The following is a 13,927-nucleotide window of genomic DNA, read 5'->3' on the forward strand; positions in this document are numbered from 1 at the left end:
ATTATATGCATAATATTATAATATATTTTAATAGATACCTCCACTAATTGAATAAGTTCTTCTGGAAGACATCCCGTCGATAAGTACTGGTTTCAAATGGTGCTAGACAAGTTACAAAATTAATACTTCTATTCACCAATACGAAACCAGTATTCACCGACGTTTAACGATCCGATTAGGTACACAGCTCTCATATATAGACCATACATTAATGCATTATATAGTAATAGGACACACACTTTGATACGTCCAAAAGAAGAGTCTTGCGAATACTGCGCTTGTCTGCCCGGAATCCTTTGACTTATATACGCAAAACAGTATTGTTCTATGATGCCCATATTAACCCATGCCTATTATCGCGTGTAGAGGGAAAAAGGCGTGCAGCAGCGGCGTTGCATAAAATATAACAGTATTCATTTGTTTCCGTCTGCTTGATTCATAAAAATCATATTATGTTCTTGGGTATTATTATTGTTTTAAAATATCTGTCCTTAAAACTCACCGTGCGAGTACAATTTCCTCAGGGTTGATGGGTGGGAACACGTGGTAATGCAAGACGACAGTCGAAACCCGATAGCTGGTGGCTTACGGTCTCGTACCACCGGTGTCTGGTAACAATATTATACGGCTTCGTGTGTTGGTCAATGAATAAAACTCGTTTTTTCTTTCTTTTTTGTTTTAGTTAAATCTAGCGAACATTTTTAACTGAACGCTTATTTTCATTGTTCTAATCTTGTGATGGGCGAGTCGTCTAACTGTAAAATATAAATACATTAATATGCATATTATTATGTTATATAATTATATTATATTTAATATAATAGTTTTGGAAGTATGTAAAAGAGATCAATAAAAAATGAATATTTTATGTTAAAAATAAATTCAAACGAAAAATTGGTACTTGATTTAATAATTAACATATTATATTATTATAGTCTTGTTTCGTAAATTTCTATATATCAACTATTAAATTAATTGTATAAAAATAACATTAACTACCATCTTCAGATAAAAAAAATGAATTAGTAAATCTTTTTAATATTGTACACTCCATCATATCGAAATTGATTGTAGTTACGATGACGATGTAATTGATTTGGTTTATCGATTTGAATTACAGTACTACTGACAAAATCAAATAATATTACATTACACGCGTATATTTTGTCTAGACGTAAAACGTAACTTATGGCGTACACAATAATTAACCAGTAGGCAATAAACAGCTATTTGCCAGCGTTTATAAAAAAAAATATTTTATATAACCCATGTATGTCATATTAACCTATATAGTTCTCGTTTTGTATGGAAATTACCAAATTTTCCTAATTCTATTGAACTCGATCGTAAATATATTATATATTATATTATATGTGTACATTTACAGCGACCTTATAACCTAATATATACTAAACAACATTAAACCAATTATGTCCACTGAAATTTCTCAAGGCCATCGGAACTTTTTTAACGAATGTATTTCGATAAACAAATATACGATTTCTGGTCGTTATTGTTTAAGCAACTTTTCTTCTGCGGAATAATCGCAGTATGATTAAACAAACATTTTTACAGCGATGACAATGATATGAGGATATAATATAATTTACTTATATAAATTCTTTTTATGACAGCTCTTAACATCAGCTAACGTTAATCGTTTACTTACGAAATCTAAAATGATTAAATTAGATTAGATTGATTATATTATATCTAACACAGACTTATTGGTCTATAAGTAAAAATGTAAAATATTCTATTAATAAATTTTAAATAAATTTTAAAAATTAGCAATTTCATAATTATGTTCTAAAATTTTAAGTACGCATGTACTTATTATTAGTATGGCTTAAGGGCTGTAAAGTTAAAGTAAATTATTATTCTATTTTTGCTTGTTGTCTATGGTTCATTAGGACAAAATTATTAATACGCTCAAAGTAAATTAAAAAACACCTAAATTTGAAATTTAAATTTTAAAGTATTTTTTTTGTATTTTAAGGTATTTTCCTATCTATTTATGGACATTTTGTCAATTTGTGTGTTCTGAACAAATTGTTAAGAAATATAATTAAGATTCATTTTCAAATATCATTGTTTAATAATTAAAAATTATTTTTTTTACCTCTTGTATAACGTGTAAAATGTAGATTAAATCTCAACTGCAAAGCACATTATTAAAATTGAACGTGTTTTATGTTTACAAAACGTGTACCTATAATTTATATTTATATGAAAAAAATATTTTGGCACCCACTGCAGATGATCGTCTTGTGTGTTTTAATACAACAATGTTATACGCGTAAATAATATTATATACATCGCTCCACATCGCTCCGCAGGTAGTACGTAGGTTATATATAATAGGTAGCTTACGCACACATCACAGACCGCGGTGCTCTCCCGACTTCCCTTATATTATTATGGTACAGGTATACGTGTATGCAATTTACGAACCAACCCCCTGCGGGTTTTTGGTTTTTTTTTTTTTGTAATCCACAGCATTCCACTGAGCCATTATTATTATTATTATTATTACTATTATTATTATTATTACTATTGTTGTCGTTGTCGTTGCATGTACAGCGCCCGCTCAAAAGCAGCTTCACCACCTACCACCTATATAATATTTACCGTGGAGATTATAATACACCCGTACGATAATAAATACGAATTCACGCTATACTCTAAACAATATAATTATTAAATAATTTAAAAACTACGGAATATATTATAGGTAATAATAATATTAATTGTATTAATAAAATAATAATGATATCGTAGCTTTTCGTTCGAAATCGTAACGATGATGAACTATCAATTCGCGATCTTATTATTAATACCTAGGTACATACTATTTAGCGAAGTTATATACCTAAATAATAACTGCGTTATATTATTATATGTATGTTATAAAAAATCTATTTATATATATTATTATAATATTACCGGTGATAAGCGAGCGATGTCCTGTGGCCGTCTTGCCCCGGGGGTGTAAACGCCACCACTAACTCGCTGCCGACGACGGCGGCCGGGAACGAATAAACCGATGAGTCCGCGGTAGAGAAAAACGGCGGACGACGACGAAAACGATCGGACTACGACTGCACGAGCACGGCACACACCGCGGGCGCGCGCACACTCACGCGCGATTGGTTTTTAAGGTTTTATTTCTCTTCTTCTTTTCCCGCTCGCTTTTCCTTCCGTAGTTCCGTACGCTATGCCGCCGCCGCTGTCGGACGACTCATCCGATCGGTGCCGGGTGCCTGATGAATGAACCCACACACCCGCCGGAGCGCGCCCGTCGACGGTCGCGTTTCGGTGGGAGTTTCGGACCAACGGGCTACGGCGGCGGCGATCGACTGGCGGGAAAATAATGTCGATTATTTTTTTCATCATCATTTCATTATTATTATTATTTATCCTTCGCTTCTTGTTCTTTGCGCGCGCACACACACTACACACACACACACACACACACACACTGAAATATGCGATCGCACGCATATCATATATTATACAGGTTGATTCATCAGGCATGTTCATTGCTTACCCAGTTACCCTCATTTATTTTTACTCAAATAATGTATCTATTCAAATTCCTATTTTTGAAATTTTTGAGCATACTAAAATATCATATTTTTAATTACTTAGATTTTTATAGTACCTATTATTAAGTAGAAGTATCCTGCTTGACGACACAATTTTTTTTTAAATGAGCTGAATCATATTTTTTTCTATTAATTATTTAGCGAATGGTTTTTTTTTGGAAATTTTAATGTTTCTAAATTGAAATTCAAACGGGTAGTTTTTGAGTAATTAAACATTATGTAAGTAATAAATATGTAATGTCCATGATAATGGGAGTATAGGTACTATAGATTAAATATTACATGTATTTTATAATTTTGTAAACCATTTTTAAGGGTAATTATCATTTACTATCCTTAGTATAAATATTTTAATAACTGTGAAACTACTCGTTCAAATTTTAACTTAGGTACCACAATATTTTCAAAACAAATTAGCTATTTAAAAATGTACAGTATAAATAGAGAGGTACACTTTTGAAAACCTAAGTTTGTATTGCCACAGGATACACTCCTGATAATGTAAGAAATATCTAAGTCGGTGTCAACAAATATGGCCTTCTTTAAGTAAATTTAAATATTCCAAAAATTAAAATTTGTTTAATAAAGGAAGAAAGGGGGTGAGCTTGCTTGGTGAATCACTCTGTATGTGCAAGGACCCGCCGAAAAAATCGTACGCCGCTCACACGCGGGTTCGCGCGCGCGCATATTACACAATATATATTATTATTATTATTATTATTATTATTATTATTATTATTATTATTATTATAGGGGAGAGAGTGTGTGCGTCGAGATCCCTTTTGGCAGACCTTTTGTTTGCAGTGCGCTTTGGAGTCGTGGTCGGTGATGGGGATTTTCGCGGCTATTTTATAATACACTTTGTATAGTGACGCGCGCGTATAGTATTTCGAAGCTCGCTCGCACGAGAAGCCAAAAAGGGGTGTGGAAAGGGCGACAGAGAGAGGTAGTGAAAAAAAAAAATATAAAACCGGTAACATAGCAGCACCACCCCACACCTCTACTAACCTTTTGCGCGCTTATATAAATTATATATTATATTATTATTATTTACGTACCTACGTATTTTTTATTGTAACTGCTGCTGCAGCGGCGTCCGTCGGTTCCTAATATTTCTATCTAGATTCTAGACCAGTGTTTCCCAACCTTTTTATTTCAAGCCCCCTTAGCAGATTAAAAAAAATCTCTCTTCCCCTCCCCCACAAATAATTAAAATTAATAAAAACTGTTCTGTCTTAATAGGCAAAAAAATAAAAATAAAACTATTAAGTTTTAATAGATACCCCGGCAGAGATTTCGAGTGTTTAGTGATATTTGGTAACCGGTAATTACTAATTGTTTGTCTTTTCCCCCGTTTATGTAAATAATTAAAAACAATATTTACTCCGTGCTCCGTGGAGACTGATTGCGCCTCCCCAGCAGTGTGTTTCCCACAGATTGGTAATCATTGGTATAGAGTCTTTTTAAGGGGGGGGAAGCAAAAACTAAAAAGTATAAACTCAGTCCTTGCATATTATTATATTGTTATTATTTTAACTTGCTTATTACATAATAATATTTAGTATTACAATGTTATTATAGTTTATTAATTTTTATAAATTTGTTTTAACATGACGTCATACCAATGCATTACGCATAACATGGCAAATGTTACGTTCAGAATAATCTATTTTACACTGTTTTTAATATTTTAACGAAATTACCCATTGTAAAACTTGAAGGTAAGAATATTTGTTAGGGTCCTCTATAACCTTGTTTTGGTCTATTTATTTCTAAGCAAATTATGAGCATTTACTATTTTAAAATTAAAATATCAAAATAATAATGGAAACCTAAATAATATTCTTTTTTTTAAATCTATAAAATAATATTTACAATCTGCGTTGGAATTTAACAATGAGCAAATATATGATAATTAATAATACATTTTAACTGTAAATAATATGTGGAGGGAAGCCAACTTGAAGTAAAGCAACCCAACCTGATTCATTTTAGACTTTAGGTTAATTAATCGCAACAATATTTTCTCTTGAGTGAGTCGATCGGTAGGATTTATGGGTTGTGTATTGGATGAGATTTCCAATATTAACGGGTTAGTATAGGAATGGAGTTTGGAGTAAAAATATCTGTAATGTATGGTGGCTAATTTGTCAACTGATTCGATTTTAATATCAGAGTATAGTGTGGAGTTAGATACAATTATACAATCTAAGGTGTGGATGTTATCATACGGAGAGTGATCGACTGGAATGATTGTATAGCGCGAATTTGGAACGGCATACCACAACCACAAATTTAAATCATATATTATGCCCATATCGGTCGCGAAAGAGCTGATTTATACATAATATGTATAGTGCGGATTGGGAGCTTTGATTTCAAATCGGACGAAGTAGATAGGATTTAACTATTTGAGTACCCTGAAAGTAAACAGGTGGAGCGACGGAGCGTCGGTTCTTTGTAACGTAAATGGTACCTGGATTTATTTTAATTAGCCACTTATAGTTGCCCAGTTGTCAATTGAATCTAAGTGGACTTGTAGTAGGTTGGATGACCAGGGTCATTACTAGCATAAAGTATTTCGGTGTCGTCTGGGTAAGTGGTGGTCTATGGTGGTATATAACATTTGTTCTAACTGTAAATAAGTATGCCAGCTGTATAAATATTAAATAGATGTAGACCTAACCAGCTTTAATGCAGAAGTATTATAAGTATGAACTTCCGTATCGGATTATATATAGGAGAGGATTTCGAGATATGAGCGAATAATTAGATAATATGGTGCAAGTAAAAAAAGTTTGAGTATAAGCGTAACATTAATTGCTGTTGTGCACTATATATGGTGCGTTAGGTATAGTTAGACAAAAACAACAGGTGTGGGTACGACGTCCTGTTCAGGGGTTATAGACAATCTTAATCACATTATAAAGACAATAAATCAAATATAAATATGTAACTATTTAATTTTTATATTCTGAGTGTAGTGAAAGGATGTATTGATTTAGCAATATTTATTTTTCGTGTCTGTCATCTGCTATCTGCACTTTTTGGGGCAATAAATGTTTAAAATGCATTGATTTTCTACTTCAGCATCTTTTTTCTGGAAGGAAAGTGGGTCGGTACTTTAGGTGGTTAAAAGTAAAAAGGTAGGCAAGTGTGTGTCGCTCTGCTATACAGTAGGGTACAAGGGGGCCACTGTAATGGATGGTATTAAATTTTAATTTAATGATAAAATATCAATGTATATAGGTACAGAAAACGATCCTACGCGGTTGGTCAGCCTTGGATATTTTTTATTATATTTATATTGTTATTTTTAATACGGTAGCCGGTTAATTTGAATTATTATTATTTGTTTATTCTAACATATTTGTATTTAATGATATACTTTAGATTTTAGAAGTACCCACAAATAATATTTTTTAAATATAACTCAAAACTAAAATTTAGTTCTTCTTCGTTTAAATATATAATTTCGTTCAAATATTAACTTAGAATAAGTTAAAACTATGAAAAAATTGTGTTTTTTTATTTTTTGGTTACAGAATAACCTACTTACGTGGAACTTCGTTTTCAATTTTTAATCTTCAGCTATATAAGTTGAACATTTTATACAATTTTTAACTACAAAATCATTTTTAAATTTGATACATTTTATCAAAATAAGAACTTTAAATGCTTATAAAAAAAATTGTGCTTATATGTATAAATATTATTTTTCAACTGCTATTGTAACATCATATCAGGAACCTTGTATTTTTTTTCACACTTTTTGGACCAACAAATACAATTTTATCGACATTTATAGAAAAAAAAGGTGGGCAAGTAGGCAGTGGCGTGGCAAACGGTAATTTCAGAGGCAATTGCCTCTGAGATTTTTCTTAATTAGTGGGGTGGGTGGTAGCCAGTGGGTCCCCTAGTAAATATAATATGATATACTCGATAGGTAATCAATAACGATCTGAAATATAATTAGTTAGGTATATTATATGAACACATTATTATGCATTAATACTTGGGATATTTGTAACTTGCATTTGGAAAACTTTTAGTTCGCCACGCCACTGCAAGTAGGTGTCGCTTTGTTGTACAGTAGGTTACAAGTGGGTCACTGTAATGGATGGTGTTAAATTTGAATTCAATGATATAATATCATTGTATAAGAAAAACGATTCTGAGCGAAAACGGTCAATCAGCCTATGATACTGTGTAGTAGTTCGTGTTACTAAGTATATTTGATGATATTATTGTGAATAAAGTAATTTATATATTTACCTATTTACGTAGAACCTTGTTTTAAATTTTCAATCCTTAGCTATAAAAGTTGAACACTTTATACATTTTTAACTACAAAATAATTATTAAATTTTAAATTTAATAAATGTTGTCATAATTCGAACTTTAAATGCTTATAAAAAAAAATTGTGACCATGTATTTTTAATATTTTTCTACCGCTAACAGCTCAAAATGAGTCAAATATTTGAAAATTGTTATAGTGTATAGAAAATGCTAATATAAACATTCAGTCAAAATTTCATGTACCTACGGTAATGTGTTTAAAAGTTGCACCAAAAACCAAAATCAATTTTCTCGAAAACATATTTTGCGTAAAAATTCCCGTTTTTCCTTAACTGTTCTATCAGAAAAGATACAGTTTAAAGGATTTTTACTGTCCTAAAAGATGATGGCAGACACAAAAATAAAAAAAAAAATACACATCATTGTAAAATCAATGCATTCATCGTTTCACTCAATATCTAAAAAAACTAAAAAAAATAGAATCTGAAACTCAAACTCAAAACAAGTCAAAATATTTTGAACATTTTATCAAGTATAGATAATACTAATATAAATTGCATGTATATGCGGTGATTTATTTTAGAGTTGCATAGAGTTACACCAAAAACCAAAGTAGATTTTGACAAAAACTGATTTTGCGTAAAAATTCTGCTTTTCCTTACACATTTTTTATGTTTTTCCCGGTGCTTTTGAAAACTATTGGAAATTTTAAATTTTGACCTTCTGAGAGTACTAATTAGATTCACTTTCCCATCTAACAAAATACTGAAGTTGAAAATTAAAGCATTGTTTCGACTACTTATCGCGTACACAGACACAAAAAAAAATCAAAAAAACACACACATATCATTGTAAAATTAATACATTTATCGCTTCAGAATCTAAAATGATAAGTACCTACTTTTTAAATACGTCAGGAAAAACAAAACAAAAAATTTTTGGGAACACCTAACTTTAAAAATTAACTGTAATTACATGCAATATTCACTGAATGTTTGTATTGGCATATTCTATATTGACCAAATAATTTTGATTATTTTTAAGTTATTAATAGGCATAAGAAATTTTTGGTTTTGCTTATTTTTTTTTAAACTATTCTTAATAACGGGAGGGGGTAATGTATATAAATATATTACAAAAGATTGTAGATACATAGATTTGGACGTCTACCGAGGTTTTAATTGTGTTGCTTATTTTTCTAATGTGCCGATAAATCCTCAGTTCCTGCCTCACAAATTTATTCGTTTCTTTGTGTGTTTACACTTCGCAATCCTGCTGCAGTCAACGCCTTCTTATCGTAAATATATACGATTAACGAATTACATATACTTCAGCTCCCTCCCCCCCACAATGCTAACCTTAGATACATTATTGGTTACAACAGTACCACCTAACAAACACACGCACAATATCCATTATTCGTTGAAATTAATTCGGTACGTGTTCCGAAAGTTTAACGGTTTAAGCGGTGACTTCAAATGTTACAACCTGTACTTTGGTATTATGTAATTTTTTATGAACTTATAAAACATAATACTATTAATATAAATTGAAAACCCATTTTTTAATAAGACACGTTATTTTTAGATTCTGAGTGTTACAGAATTATGTATTGATTTTACAATAATGTGTATTCGTCAAAATCGTAAACATTTGAAAATGATGTAGTAGTTAAAAATGTATAAAATGTATAATATATTTAAACTTAATATTTGAAAATGTATTACAAGGTTCCTCATAAGTTATTATAGCCATTTAAAAAAACTAAAAATAGGCCTATTTACTTACCGGTAAGTATACATAATACCTATTAATATATTATCCACGGTTTTTTTTATTTAAGTAGAGGTACCTATTTAAACTTCAACGTTATTCAAATGTTAACAACATTTTTTAAATTTACTATTATAGTTTTTTTACAGCTAATAAGGCTTGACAATGTTATACAAGGCTTCTCATAAGAACTTACTTCTATAGGTACTGTAACCAAAAAATCTAAAAATATATAAATAACTTTTTTTTAGACTTAAGTTTATATTTTGACGAATTAAGACATTAAACGAAGATAATAACAATTTTGGTTATTCATTAATTATTTTTATGTAATTTAAAAATAGTAAATGTGGCCATCATGACTTGAAAATGTCAACGTATACCTATTATTGCAAGTTTAATAAGATCTAAGCAAGCTCTTTCATAAAAATTTAAAAAAATCCAAATAACATAAAACTAGCTTTACACTATAAAAAATATAAAAATAATTACACAAATATTTAAAGACTTGCAAAAAAGAATTTCTGTGAAAACGAATTCTAAAGTGTCTCATGAATCATGATCCAAAATTAACATGGCAAGTGACAACTTATCAATGAAGTAACGGGCTCTAAAACTAATAGCAAGAATAAGATTGAAACCATATAATAAGTAATGACAAGGTATACGATGCAAATATAAAGTCGAAAGTAGTATCGGATATTTTCAATGAATTTTTATCAACATAGGAAATAAACTAATTAAGAACTCCGGTAATGTGTTGAATAAGCACGTGCATGAACATGTGAATGTATATGTTAAGCATTCAAATATTTTTTTATGTATACATATTAGATAATAACCTATTTTGTTTATTTATTTATTTATTTTTTTTTTTTTTAATTTTGAGATGTTACTATATAATATTATTTTAATTATTTTACTAAAATGTATACTTTCAATCTCAAACCGAAGTCAAAATGAATATTTTTATAAATTAAAAAAAATAATATATTTTATACACACGCAATGAGATTATTTTCAAATACAATGTTTTCGACAAAAATTAATTTAACCTACCTATAAATAATAGTTAAATAAATTACAATAATAGCAATATAAATATATCATAAAATACGTACTAAGTAGTAGGCATAATATAGGCTGACAGACCGTATTCACTCAGAATCGTTTTTCGTATATGCAACGATTTATCATTGAATTCAAATTGAACACTTACATATAGGTAGTGACTTACTGAATGACGAAGTACACTTGACAGCTGCTACAGGCAAAACGGTTATTTTAAATTTTAACCGGTATATATAGCCATTAGCCATACGCCCATACATACCTAAGTATATGTATTTATATATATTTGCTATGAATTATTATTTTGTATTATATAGGTACTTTTATAAAATCAGCTCATTTTTTTATGTATTATTATATTTACGTAATAATTCGTATTAAATAAATACTGTACATATAGTACCACTTACTGACCTACTACCTATGTAATATATATTAGTACATTTTTCTTTTATTATTCCATGTTAGCTGCTTACCTATTACCTTTAACCTTGCAACTGTGTTTTTTAATCAGCGTTTTCTTATCTAACCGACAAAATATAAGCTGTATTTGTTTTTGATTTATATTCATATGTATATGTACTTATTTTTACAGCGTGTACCTATACCTTTTTATTACAATTTTAAACTCGCATATTGTACTTTATTATTATTATTACTTATTCATACAAAATGTTGCTTGGGTAGTTGGGTAATAATATCTCCCTATATATTAGTGATTAGTCTCAGGTTTAGTAATTAAAATATGACATGTAGAGAAAGACTTTAATACCTATAATACCAGATTATAATACCTAAATAGTACAATAAGCGTGTATATACTACTTACTATATAGCACTCTCCCCGTGTCCTATATTACATAGTTCCGCATATACCGTCGTTGACGCAGTTATATACTTATATATGTATCTCTAATTATACAAAATATTGTGTTGCATTATTTTCTTTACCGACCAAAACATACAGATTACAGATCGACAATGAATAATATTATAAGAGGACAACCGAATTTCTTGTATTATATACAAGACACAAGTGCACAACATGGCAATTTACACTCAGCTGTTCACGTTTTAGTTTTAATATTAGACTGAATTGACCTATGTTAGGTTAGGTTTAAATTATTTTAATTGGTTAATGAGTTATGAGTATGCGTAAAAAAGAACGATATAAACATCTTCATAACACGTTTAAAATTTTAATATCGTAAAAATCAGACGTATAAACACAGATAATGTTCTTATAGGTACCTTTAAGGTATTGATGATAGGTAAATTTTCACTAATATTAAAACTAATGAAGCTGTTGTGAAGTGAACTGCTTACTGAATTTGCTATGTTATATTGTAACGCACTTAGTATTGATGGAGTCGATGGAGACCTCAAATGCGTGAGTGGCATCATTTTAACTACTGAAGTTATAACTTATATAAGTACCTATATGGATATATATAATATGTTATATTATATACATATTATAGCCTATATGGCTATATAAGTACTAACATTTTTGTTTACAAGTTATCATCTTCTATTGAAATATAACACGTGGAATTGTGGAACTGTGGTAGTATAAAATTTATTATTATTATTATTATGCATAATATCGTATTTCAAATAATATACATTACAATATTTAAGACATTTAACATTAAGAAATACTTTTACTGCAGTGATACCTACCTATATCGTAAAAACTTACAATTTCATAGGTACCTATACGGCTATTCTTAAATTAAAGAATTAGAATTTAAGAATCAATTTGTAGTTTTGTAAAGTTATCAAATACTTTAACTAAAAACATTACTCAATGAATATAATAATATTATTATAAGTAGGTAGGTAATAACCTGCAACTTTGCGTAAATATAAGTAAGTATCATTATTAAACATGTTTATGAGGTAACTTTAACAGATTGTATAATATTTTTATATCAACACTTAAAAATATAAATCTATATTTCTAAAACAGTATACTAAATAATAAAATACATATAATATAATATACGCAAATCTACTGAAGATTTTAGATGTTTATACTTTTTTTTGTAGTGTTTGCATTTTTATATTTTTTTAAGAAGACAAAAGTTGTACATTTATATTCTACGCTAAGTACAGTACTAAATTTTTATTTAACTTCAGTCATAGAATATAACAAAAACTAGGCTTTCATACAACTTTACAAGATTAATTATATAACATACTATATTATAATCTAATGTTGACAAATATAAATAGTTTAAAAAAGTACGTTTTCACATTAAATAAATCTGTTGTAGATCTATTAATTTTCGTTTTTCAATGATGTGAGTTTTTTTTGTATCTCTCATCTGGACATTTTAAAGAACATTTACTCCATAATCATCAACAATTATGGAAAATTAGGATTTCTGTTAGCAAGTTCTATCTATAGTTAGTAATTTGAGAATGGTCAAAAATAGGAAATTCCCAATTTTCTGAATAATTTAGAAAAAAGAACAAGAATATTTATGAAACACGTGGTTTTTGACCAAATCGATTTTGTTTTAGATTGTGAGCAGAGCGTAAGGGCTTTAAATGATTTTTTTTTAAATAACCCGGAAAAAATTCCGGGGTAACGTAAATATTTATGTACTTATTAACTATATACGACTATACCTATGCAAAATCAATAATACAATTTTCAAAATATTTTGAGTAGGTTACAATAGCACATTAGGCATACTAATAGTGTTTTACTAATTTATAATTTTTTACTTATATGTATTTTTAATTCCTTATTCTAAAGCAGAATATTTTTTGAAGGTCTTCGAGATAATTAAATCGAATTTTAGATGCACAGTTTATGAGGTAAGTATAATAGTAGGGCCCGGATTTTAATGCAAAATTCATTATATTTAATATAATTTTAAGGTATTTTTCATACGTACCAAATATCAATCGTTCTACATTTCTACCTATATGAATGTGGTAACATCTTTATCTATCTTCAGCGATAATCAGATGTGGCGTCTCGTGTCTGATTCAAAAAAATAAGTACCTACCAGTGGTAATAACAACTATTAACAACTAATATTATAGTCAGTTGGAGATAGGTACATGGCGATCTCATTTTTTTTCTAGTAGGTACCTATACTATTTATTTTTTTCGCTTGTGCGTTTGTCTAAGTTTGTTTTTATGTTATTATTAGTTTAG

At 29.2% G+C, this 13,927-nt stretch overlaps 1 long non-coding RNA gene across 1 annotated transcript; it reads right to left on the minus strand.

Annotated features, from left to right (window-relative positions):
• Positions 1 to 150: 150 nt before the first annotated feature.
• On the minus strand, positions 151 to 3,372 carry LOC132940742 (uncharacterized). Its single transcript, XR_009664100.1, has 3 exons — positions 2,947 to 3,372; positions 503 to 755; positions 151 to 427 (listed from the first exon to the last, which is right to left on the minus strand). It is a non-coding gene; the product is annotated as an uncharacterized LOC132940742 (long non-coding RNA).
• Positions 3,373 to 13,927: the final 10,555 nt, after the last annotated feature.

Source organism: Metopolophium dirhodum, chromosome 3 (genome assembly GCF_019925205.1).
Source record: "Metopolophium dirhodum isolate CAU chromosome 3, ASM1992520v1, whole genome shotgun sequence".
NCBI lineage: Eukaryota > Metazoa > Arthropoda > Insecta > Hemiptera > Aphididae > Metopolophium > Metopolophium dirhodum.